The sequence below is a fragment of the Pseudorasbora parva genome, chromosome 19 (genome assembly GCF_024679245.1).
Source record: "Pseudorasbora parva isolate DD20220531a chromosome 19, ASM2467924v1, whole genome shotgun sequence".
Taxonomy (NCBI): domain Eukaryota; kingdom Metazoa; phylum Chordata; class Actinopteri; order Cypriniformes; family Gobionidae; genus Pseudorasbora; species Pseudorasbora parva.
Genome location: NC_090190.1, coordinates 31,410,413 through 31,423,234, shown reverse-complemented (window position 1 = coordinate 31,423,234; position 12,822 = coordinate 31,410,413). Strand labels below are relative to the sequence as shown.

At 34.7% G+C, this 12,822-nt stretch overlaps 1 protein-coding gene across 1 annotated transcript in view; it reads right to left on the bottom strand.

Moving 5' to 3' along the window:
- arhgef2a (Rho guanine nucleotide exchange factor (GEF) 2a) overlaps positions 1-6,821 on the bottom strand; it is a 91,816-nt gene extending 84,995 nt beyond the window's left edge. Inside the window, exon 1 of the mRNA XM_067424927.1 lies at positions 6,644-6,821. The gene's annotated coding sequence lies outside the window, so the exon portion shown is untranslated. The remainder of the gene's footprint in view (positions 1-6,643) is intronic.
- Positions 6,822-12,822: the final 6,001 nt, after the last annotated feature.

The window sequence follows — 12,822 nt, the reverse complement described above, 5'->3', positions numbered from 1 at the left end:
CGCGCTGGAATAAACGATCTTTGCCGGTGTTGTAAAAAAATAAAAGAATTTAATGATACACAGAGTACTTACACAACATGATCATCATCTTTGAGAGAAATTATGAAGGTGAATGCATATACAAACAAGCTCTCCGTTTAGGATTCGAGTAAATATAATCCAAGCCCCTTTGATGACGTGCATGATTACGTTACTGTTGATCATCTGTCCGTCATCGTCTAAAGCCTGCCCTGATGATTTCATTGGTCCGAACAGTTTCTGGTCGGGGATAATTACTCCTCTATGGAACAATGCCAGACTGAATTGCCCGACCTAAAAATGTTGTGGGCGGGGCTAAGTTCGGCTGGCATCCAGGCTAAAAGAAGTCACCATTAGCACCTTAATTAGCATATAAAACTGAGGCAACTGCACTTTTGATATTTCAGCAGAGCCTCTGAATTGTACTACATGACTTCTGTGATTGAATTTACACAACTGTGGTCGCCTGGTGCCATGGTCAGGAACTAGGGACTTTGGGGAGGTACGCTGTTACCCCTTTTTCACCAAGGCAGTGCTGGTGCTGGTTCAGAAGTCTAGTTTCAAATCGGTTCTTTGTCTTTCCACACCCAAAGCACCAGCTCTGAACCAGAAAAAGTGGTTCTTAAGAAGCGCCAAACCTTTGCTGGTCTAGAAGTAAGAACCACTTGCGTCAGGGGCTGGGTTAACGTGACCAACAAGATGTACACAAACTTGGGACTAAACCACAAACTTGTTGAATTCGCTGTGTTTTGATGCCAATGTAGGATCATAAAGGCACGTGCATCAATAGACTTGAATTGAATAGTACGTTCACCATTGTTGATTGAAGGCTTGTTCGACATGCATCGGCCCTGCGCAGACCAGTCGCTGTATGACATCAAAGTCATATAATTCAAATCAGTTAGAGCGAATGCTGTCAACGTGATTAATACAAACCCGATTCCAAAAAAGTTGGGACACTGTACAAATTGTGAATAAAAAAGGAATGCAATAATTTACAAATCACATTAATTGATATTATTCACAATATAATATCAAATAACATATCAAATGTTAAAAGTTAGACATTTTGAAATGTCCTGCCAAATATTGGCTAATTTTGGATTTCATGAGAGCTACCAAAAAAGCATTCCAAAAAAGTTGGGACAGGTAGCATTAAGAGGCCAGCAGCTCATCAATCCTTAGGGCCTTGTATATTGTTATTAGTAGTAGAATTACTATTATTATTATTATCTTATTATTATATTTATAGTATTATAGTCTTTTTTATTTCTTTTTATTTTTTTTTACAAAAAACACCAACAATATCTTGAGCGACCAGTCAAGCGACCAGTCCAAAGTTCAGTTTAATGATAAATATGCATTCATATACATGGTTATCAACAGTTTTAGTTCTAATTACTAAAGTTCTATAGGGCTGCACGATTTGGGGAAAATATATTATTGCGATTATTCTGGTTAAAAATGCGATTGCGAATTAAAATGCGATTATTGCTTTTATTTTTTTACACAAATGAAAAGTGTGTGTATATAACATTTTTTGTTTATATATTAATATGACTATAATAAATATTATTTTGATTATTTTTACTGCTAAACATTACAGTTTTTCTCAATTGCTAAAACACTATTTCTGAAACCTTGCTCCGTTTTCTGAAACCATTAAACAAAACCTCCTCTTCAAGCACTATTCACAAAACCTCTGACTTCTCTTGCAAAATATAACTTTCGCCTCAAAACAGTTTTACCTGTGTTCAAAATCAAACACTGCTCTCAAATCATAAACAAAGTGATCAAAATGATAAACACTATCAAGCAATCAGTAAACAATACAGCAAAAAATAGAAAACACATTGTTCAAAGCATAGTTCTCAGGCAGAAGTAAATTTTTAATCTCAAAACAAATTTCATATTTTTCTTGTCATTGTCTTGTGATCATAGTAGCTCAAAATTGGTCAGAAATTATTACTACTCTGCTTTGCTTTGCAATTTTTTGTTCTTACTCTTGGTTGTAGCCCTATTTTTACCAACTCATTCTCATGAAATGCATATACATCACAAATTGTATTTATTGTGCGATTTATACGGCACAATAGTTTTTATGTGCATATGATTTGCATTGTCACCTTATTGGGTAGGTTGAGTTGTTTGGAGTACGTGCACACGTATCAGATGCACATGAAAACTGTGTAACATATGCACATAAAAACTAATTTTGGCATATAAATCGCAAGATAAATACAATTTGTGCTATAGATATGCATTTTCATTAGTCTGATTTTTACAGTACTGTACTCTGCATCTCACAAACTTTTCCTTTGTTTCTGTGATATTGTAATACTTATTCTTTGTTGATATGAACCCGCAACCAGTCAAAACCTATTGAGCAGTCAGTACTGTCAACAATTGGAAAGCAACATGTTCAGGGCAATACGATTTGTTAATTGTAACAGCCTACAATGCACTGTTCTTATATTGGTTGTGTCTCATCATTTGAAACAGGTTAAATCAGTTTTGAGTGGTTGTGTTCAATCATTGACATTGTGTTCTCCATTTGTATTTGATTGTTGCCACTTGTGTTAACCCGTATGGATGGCATGTGCATTAGAGAGCAGTATGTCTTGACAATGAGAATGTGTTTAGAGTTTTGCTGAAAAGTCTAAGTAAGATCTGCAAATTGTGTTTTATGATGTGAAATGGTTTAAGGTATTGAAAACAGACTGCACAATTAGCTAACTGAGTTCAGGCAACTGAGAAATTTGTTCAGCCGATGGGTTTTAGTGTTTTAGCAATTGAGAAAAACTGTAATATATATATATATATATATATATATATATATATATATATATATATATATATATATATATATATATATATATATATATATATATATATTACTATTACAATAACATTTTCCTAATTAAAAATTAAAAATAGAGTATGTCAGAATAAATATAACAATATAATAATACTAATACTAATTATTGTGTGCGTGTGTGTGTGTGTGATATCAATTTCAATGTCTATGTCTTTAATATGAAATATAAACCTCTTGTACATCCACTGTGGGGGGAAAAACTCCTGTACATTGGAGAAACACATGGATTGTCCTACACATTTATAATTAAAAGTTTAAGTTTTTAAACTTAAATATTAGATAAAATATATAATATATATATTATATATAATAGTAGATTAAATATTATTTTTCTTCTTATTTTTTACCCAAAAGTTTAAATCATACTGAAGGCCAGAGGGCATCCTCGAGCGGAAACACCACATTTGCCTCAGAGAAGAAATATATTGACGTTCGTTTTCAGGAAATCCTAAGGGTGTTCGATTCCAGGTTTTTTGGAGTCTACTCTGATTCCCGACTCCCACTGTGGGAGTCTATGGATTCGACTCCTTGACTCCATTTACTTTACATCAAAACAGGGTTAGAAATCAGAGTTGAAAATTGAGTTGTTACACACTTAAATTATTTCGCCCGACACAAAGTCTTAAAATCCTCTCATTAAAACCACACACTTTTAGTGTGGCCATCCAAATTAGTCCAATTTAGTGATGACTTGAGTGGTGATCAACGTTTCTGTTGCAAATACATAATTTTACATAGGAAAAGTCATGAAAAAAACTGTTGTCGAGTGATATGGCGCTAAACGCATGATCATCATCACTTCACATTTTGCATTTTTTTGAGAATTAGGAATATCTGAATTTAAAAGAGTGCCCTACCCACATACATTGGAGTAAATTGATTAAAATGGTCTCATTTTACAGAAAACACTATACATTTTAACACAGTGGTGGAATATTGCATATATTCTATTGTATCTATTCACAATTTTATGATAAACATATATAAAAAAATCTATATTTTGATTTATTTTGAATTAATTTGTTATTTAAAAATCTATATATTTTTTTTATCAGTTTGGTCTACAACCTTTCTGGAAGTTTCTGTTGATTCTATAAATTGGCACTAAACAGGGGGAAAAATAATTTTCTTGATATCTCCTTCCAAAAAAAAAGTTATTGAGATTTATCTGTCCAAAGTGTCTAATAACTCCTACTCATCTGCATTGACATAAACTGGCCACTAGGAAATCGAAAAGAAGGCTCTGCCTCTTCAAATTTGTAAAGGGAGATCTCGGGCTCTGATTGGTCTAGAAGCATGATCGACATGTCTATAAAGAGCTGAGATTCTTAGCTTTTTGTCATATGATGCAAATTGTGATGACATCATCAAAAATGACATCATCAGTTTTATCAGACTGAATCGAAGAAACTAACCATATTTGCACAAAGAAGGTGGAGCCTCATAACCATGGACTAATGGTAGTTGGAAAGTAAAAAGCCCAACTTTTTCAGACCTCCCAAAATGAACTCCAACTGAACTTCATATGAGCTGCCTGTTTTTGTTCTAAATGGCACTTACTTCCATCTCTCTGAGGATGTCTACCCCCCTCGCCACCTTGTGTGCTGTCAGTCACGATGTGACTATAAACATGCCCTCCACCCCCTTCCCTTTGTCACCCCTCACTCTATTAAGCTCTTCTTCCTTTTCTTATTCGCTGCCAAGAAGGCCACATGTAGTCTCAGAGGGGGTTCAGAGTAATACAGAACTCTGAATAGCTCTTACTAATGACTAGATCTCTGCTTGCCAAGGTTAAGGGGTGTCCTGTTACGGCAGACTTTGAACTATTCAAGATCAACCAATAAAAAAAAACTTCAAGCTCTCAAATATACAACATATTGAAACAATCTCATGAATCATTGTAAAGGCAGCAGTTCACAAAATGTTAAAAGGTCAAAAGATCAAAAGCACTGACACTTATCAAAGGAAACCTGACTTCAAAAGATTCATCATCAGAAATCAATCCACAATCATATCAACTGTTCCTGAGGATCTCAGTGTTAACATAGTCATTATGTCAAGACAGTGTCTTAAGATCTAGTATGACCCACAAGCAGTTAGTCAAAGGAGCAGTCATTCTCACTTTTCGTATCAAATTAGAAAAAAATAACTTGATGACTAACTACTTGTAAGACTAGTCTTAGTGGTTTATGCAACCAGCCCCAGATCTTAAAGTTAACAAAATAAAATGGAACTGTGTGACTTCCAAGAAAGCATTCCGGTCATATTTGCAGCATGAAAGAATGAGAGATTCCGTGTTTACGATTCACTGACTTCTACAGTACTAGCCCACATAATGACGCTGTTAACAACAACTGCGCTAACACACTTGAGACTCAGGCCACACACATTCATTGGGTTTGCTGACCTCTGCTCAACATTTTCCCATTTTCTTATTGCCTTAAATGTCATTTCAATGACATAACTGTCTGTCTCCTTATACTAGATGACATTGATTTACTTAACTGGAAAAAAAACAACTAAACAACAACACACAAAACAAATAATACATAAACAAATACAATAATAAATAAAATTAAATGAATAAAATTACTTTTTGACTGATTTTTTTGTATGTTTGTAGGCTATATACAGTGTTGGGAAGGTTACATTGGAAATATAGGTTACAGATTAGAAGTTACCCTATTTAAAATGTAATAAGTAAGTGTAACTATTTCAAATACTTTATTAATGTAACTGATTACACAGCCTTTTAATGGCAGATATTGTGCACATCAAAAACAGGCAACAAATTAATATTATTCAACATATCCTAGCTTTTTACAGAAAATATTCAGATGCAACCCTCTTTGTAATCATTAACATTTTCATAAGTAACTAATTGAATTACAATTTTTTTTCTCAGTAACTGATTACAGATAGCCTACATTTATTTTAAAATAAATTATGTAATCTTCTAGTTACATGTAACTAGTTACTGCTTAACATTAATTGTGCAGTGCTTTTATTAAACTGTTAATTAAACTGCTTTATCATTAATTTAAGAGCCTATAAACAGTCTTTAGTTCTAGTGACCCCTGTTTGTCTCGTTTAGGCTACGTTACACTTTTATCTGTCACTCCAAAGCAAAAAGATCCTGATCCTGCTTAGTTCACGATCTTTTCTGTCAATTTCACCCCTAACCTCTGCTTCAATCTTCTTTGCTCATTCTCTCTCCATGAAGTCATGTTTTTAAACAGAACTCCATAGGCAAGAAAACCAGCAGGTCTTCACAAAGGTCTCAGGTAGCGCAGGGGCCCCTGGAGATTACAGATATAGGGCCAGACACAAAGAGCTTTCTTTCGCACACTCAATTACACATTCTCAACATCCAAATAGAATTTCCTTCTCCTAATCCTTTTTTGTTTTTTTTACTCTTAACGGCTGTCATTTTTTACAAAAAAGAATAGCCTACAGAACGGGTTACGAGCACAATTATGTATTTAACAAAGTACACGATTATTAAACATTTAAGTTCTCTGAACTGATAAAAAAGTAACCTATGCGGTAAGTGTACTAGCTATAGATATATGAGTCTGCTTATTGATCTTGGATGGTCGATGACAGTAGCCTATGTAACACTGTATTCTCCTGTTATTATTTTCCTTTCTTTCTTTTTTCTCTTTCATTGTGTGTTTTTTAACTGTAGCAGACAGTCAATGCGTGGTCCCACTTAATAAAAACTTTTAGTAACTTTTATTAACTTACCTTTCCGCGGTGATGCTGTTTATTTTATATCCTAACGTCTTTTTCAATTTCTCCCAGAAAGACGCTCCTCGATGTTTACTTCCTCTTCAAAACCCTTTAAAATCCTCGTGATGTGTTCATTTCATATAGGCGGCATAGTCCAAATAGTTTCCGAGACGTTACCAATCATGACATTCCCGGACAAACTCCGGTAAAGTACATCATCATGCACTCGTTCGCCGGGAATTACTGTGCTCGCTCTCGCGGCCTCTGACCAGCGCCTTCGGCACGCCCACATCCGTGACGACTTCACATGTCCAGGTGTGCTGCAGGGACTGTATTTATTTATGGCCAGCCACACACTCCACGTGTGTGTGTGTGTGTGTGTGTGTGTGTGTGTGTGTGTCTGTTTGTCTAAAGGTTTAGCAATACATGTCAAGGCCAAATGTCCTCACTTAAGGCCTATATATATGTGTTTATATATATATATATATATATATATATATATATATATATATATATATATATATATATATATATATATATATATATATATATATATATATATATATGTATGTATGTATGTATGTATGTATGTATGTATGTATGTATGTATGTATGTATGTATGTATATTTTTATATAATTACTATTATAATATATTATTTATAAGAAAACTGTGGTTCGGTGTTGTATAGAAAAACCAAGAGATAAACTTTCCTAATTTTTTAAGGCTTGAATTGAGGAACCGATTAAGCTGATAAAATTAAGGAAAATAAGATTACTTTTCTATTTTAAGGGAATTAGCTCAATTGTGCAGTTGTTATTTCCCAGCATGCTTTGCTTAATTTAGATTAATATTGAAATGAAGTGTTGTTTAATGTGTTTTTGAGTGAAGGGAAACATCTGTTAATGTTCATTTATGTTTGACATTTGAAAGAATTTCTGTTTTGTCATTTTATCATCGTGCAGAAGATTAGAGCTTATGGTTAGGTTGTGATGTGAATAGCTGCAAGGAGTATTATTATTATCATTATTATTATGAAGAATGTTGCTTTGTTCTATGAGCAATAACTTTGCTAATGCTAGTGCAATAACATTGTTTCTACTTGTGCCAGCATCAAACAGACTATTCATTGAATATAACTGGTAGTCAAATATAAACAGGTCATTTCCATTTACTCTAATTTATGTTTTTTTTTTTCAAAGTCAACTTATATTAAAAAAGCACATTCCACTAATATTTAATTCATCATAAAAACTACTGAAATATTATGTGTAATATTGTTACCATGTTTTTTTTAAAGTAGATACTGTGTAATATTTTACGTAATAAAATTGTTATTAAATTACAAAATTAATGTAACTGTTGTATTACTGAGGTAAAATGTGTAATTTACAGTTTTTCTCAGTCGCTTTGGTACATTTCTCAGATCAGAATTGAAATTCTCAAAACTACCTGTTCAATTCTCACATCATTGTGTCACTTGTGCACATCAAAAAAGCAGTTTCTCATTTCTTTGAACAAGTTGCCAATGCTTTGGTACATCCATGCAAATGATTATATACAATTCTCTGTTGTTTCCTACATTATCAGTTGCTCATGTTGATCAAAATGTATTATATTGGGTCTCTGTTGAATAGTCTCACACAACATTTAGGCACGAGCTCATAGCATAAGTCTTTACATCCAAAATGGTTGAACAAGTTATCCTAATATGTCAAGCCTATTTCTATACTTTCTATATTTCCATTAGAGTTTTTTCTACAGACTGTCCTGAATTGGTAAATTGCTCCCAGGTGAATCTTGACTTTCTCTAACATAGGTGCTTCTCATGAATCAGCATCAACAAGCAGGTATATATTTCTACAGCACCACTTTTTCCTATGTTCACAATTCTTCTTTAGGTTTTTGTGTGTGTGTGTGTGTGTGTGTGTGTGTGTGTGTGTGCTATTCAGTGCTGTCTTTTCATTTCTGTATCTCAATGACATGTTCTGTCAATAAAATACAGTACAAACAGTAAGAGTGTAAAATTGAATCTTTTCTATTCTCTTGCAATTACACTCACACATACACTAAGATGTAACTTATAATTGACAATAATTGTCATCAAAACTTTAGCCATATTTCCATTGACAACATGACTAAACAATTTGACTGTCTTATCCGTACACAATGACACAATGTTCATTGACACAGAGATTTACTTTTGAGAGATGAACTAAGGATTTTGAGAAAGACAGTGGCTTTCGCAGGTTATCCATGGTGTTTTGCTATTTGTACAAATTGTTTTGAGAAACATTTGCGAAACAATGCTCTTACAGTTTTGCAAATTGTGAGTTTGATGAGAAATGTACCAAAGCGACTGAGAAAAACTATAATTAGTTACTAATCAGTAATCCAAACACATTTACAGGGTAACTTACTGTATAACAGTAAGCGATTACATTTCCAAAGTAAACTTCCTACACTTAATGTATGTGAGATTCAACACATTCTTTCTGGTGTGTGACTGGAATTTCTTTGAATTGTCATGAATTTAATTCTACTTTCTGTCATTCCAATTCAAATTCAACTTCCTGTGGGGCGGAGTCAATTCAATTCAAATTCCACTGAATGGAGGCCAGTTCTGAAATTCTGAATTTTGCATAAGCCTGATAATTTTGTGATTGTTTTGTCAATGTATTAATAGATTTTCCAGCACTGAAAATTGCACTTTTGAAATTCCCTTATATCCTGTGGCTTTCTAAGATGGTGAAACAACATTGATCAGACATACAATTCTAGGACAAACTGCTTTTAATTTTACACAAAGCAGTATCAAAACAAACCAGGACATACATTAAAACTAACAAATTGTATAGGAAAAAACGCATGCACCGAATTACATTTTTATAGCTAAGACAGTATCAAATAATAAAACTAAACACACACCAAATCATAATACATTTGCAAATACACAAGCAAATGAGACACAAAAATACTGCATTAAAACATTTGATACATAGAGGGAAAAAACTCACTAATTTGACATGCTCCATTTATAAACATAAATAAACAAAAATCAAAATAAATGTTACTGATAAAAACAGTGGTCTGTTGACATATTTGATACATTAAACTGTGATGTTACACACTATCACAGGAATTACAACCCTCAGGTAAATGTTACATAACAGAAGACACGGTAACATTCTTGCAAGTCAGGTATATCATGACAGCAATATATAATATTTCATTGTGCGATATTCACATTACAAGTTCTATAGGCAAGAGTGTAAGAGGATAAAATGTTGTAGCTAATGCTTGGATAATGGAAGACTTTTCAAACTGAATAGTGATTTTAAACCTATACACGGAAGACCAGTGTCCTTTGAAAAAGACTATATATATATATATATATATATATATACACATGCACACAAACACTATATTGCCAAAAGTATTGGGACACCCCAAATCATTGAAGTCAGGTGTGTGGCCATGGTGTATAAAATCAAGCACATAGGCAGGCGTTTGTGAAAGAATGGGTCGCTCTCAGGAGCTCAGTGAATTCAGCCGTGGTATCGTGATAGGTTGCCAGCAGTGCAATAAGCCTATTCGTGAAATTTCCTAAATACCAAACATTCTATGGTCAACTTTTAATGGTATTATAACGAATTGGAAACAACTGCTCAGCCGCAAAGTGGTAGGCCATGTAAAATCAGAGAGGGGTCAGCGCATGCTGAGGTGCACATTGCGCAGAAGTCGAACTTTCTTACAGACCTCCGAACTTTGTGTGGACTTCAGATTAGTTCAAGAACAGTGCGTAGAGATCTTCATGGAATGGGTTTCCATGGCCGAGCAGCTGCATCCAAGCCTTACATCACCAAGAGCAATACAAAGCGTGGGATGCAGTGGTGTAAAGCACGCTGCCACTGGACTCTAGAGCAGTTAAGTAATGTGCTTTGAAGTGACGAATCACGCTTCTCTGTCTGGCAATCCAATGGACGAGTCTGTGTTTGGCGGTTGCCAGGAGACCGATACTTGCCTGACTGAATTGTGCCAAGTGTAAAGTGTGGGGTTGTTTTTCAGGGGTTGGACTTGGCCCCTTTATTTCAGTGAAAGGAACTCTTGATGCTTCAGCATACATTTTGGCATTTTATGCTCACAATATTGTGGGAACCATTTTGGGATGGCCCCTTCCTGATCCAACATGACTGCACCAGTGCATAATGCACAGTCTATAAAGACATGGATGAGCGAGTTTGGTGTGGAGGAACTTGACTGGCCTGCACAGAGTCCTGACCTCAACCCGACAGAACACCTTTGGAATGAATTAGAGCGGAGACTGCGAGCCAGGCCTTCTCATCCAAAATCAGTGTCTCTGACCTCACAAATGCACTTCTAGAAGAATGGTAAAAAATTCCCATAAACACACTCCTAAACCTTTTGGAGAGCCTTCCCAGAAGAGTTGAAGCTGAGCCACAAAGGTTGGGCCAACTCCAAATTAAACACTATGGAATGGGAGACGTCCCAAAACTTTTGGCAATATAGTGTGTATATATATATATATTAAAAATTAAATTGATAGTTTCTTGAGACTGACAGTAAAGGCAACAATTAGTGTCTAGAATAATTCAAGCAGCGTTTCATAAAGCTCAACACTGCATGACGCCATTCAAGTACATTTAAAGTGGCTCTTCACATGAAATCTCTGTGGATCACACTCAATGTGTAAAAGTTGTTAACTGCTTTCCATGTCAAGCACAATTTATAACAGCTGTATATATATCTGTTCATGTCATAAATGAATACCATCATTGACTGTACTGAAGATGCCTACTAGATATCAAAGTCGTCAGACACGCCAGAACTCACGCAATATGTCAACCACAATTCAGTCATGTGGAGAAAAAAGGCAGCTGGTTGAATCTCAACAATATCATGGTATCAATATGGGGAATACATAGGTAGTTTGGTCCCTGGTAGTCTAATTCAGGACAGGAGAACATGTATTGGTCAAGAATAGATTATGTTTTTGAGAAGATATGTAAGTTAAGGCACTCAGCCCAAAAGTCCCCTCTTATAATTTGGTTTGCTTGTAAGTACATTAAACTATGACCCATGTTTACACCTGGTTTTAAGATCTGTCTTGTTGATTCAATCACTTGTGGTCAGTGCTAAATAGGATGCAAAAGGTTTCATGATCGGTTCTCTCACTCAAACCACATTGAGAGGTAGTCAGAAACACACGTGACCATGTTGCATTTGTAGTGTAAACGTTAAAAGGGTCATCTATTTGCCTGTCTACCATCCATTGTGCTTAAAAAAGGGTTTAAAATTCAAAAGTAAAAAAATGAAAAAGAAAGTTACTTGAAGAAAAACAAGAAAGAAAGTAACTTGTATCAATATGAAATGACAAAAAAAATGTGTGAATCACCAAAGTTAATTTAATAAATTGCCCCACTGAAATTTAATCATTTTTTATACAAAACCAATTCTGGTTAGCTTAAAGTCTAAGTAATCTGCATCAAGTATTGTGCTTTCTTTTCAGTAACACACTGACATATAAGTGATGTACATAGTCATAAAATCAGAGACCTTTTTATTTTGAACAACTGTTGTTGCTAAATGGATTTTAATACCAGGTATAAACAATGGTTTTATCAGGCAAATCTGCTTATTGAATATTTATTTTAAAATGCAATTATCTATCTATCAATATACATTTATAGACACACACAGACACACACACACACACACACACACACACACACACACACACACACACACACACACACACACACACACAGACACACAGACACAGACACACACACAGACACACACACACACACACACACACACACACACACACACACACACGTTGGTCTATGTGGTTTACAGGGACTCTCCATAGGCGTAATGGTTTTTATACTGTACAAACCGTATTTTCTATCCCCTTATACTGCCCCTTCCCCTAAACCTACCCATCACAGGAAACATTCTGCATTTTTACTTTTTCAAAAAAACATCATTTAGTATGTTTTTAAGGCCATTTGAATTATGAGGACATTTGATATGTCCTCATAAACCACATTTATAGTGTAATACCAGTGTAATACCCATGTAGTTATACAAATTTGTGTCCTCACAAACCACATAAACAGGCTCTCACACACACACACACACACACACACACACACACACACACACACACAC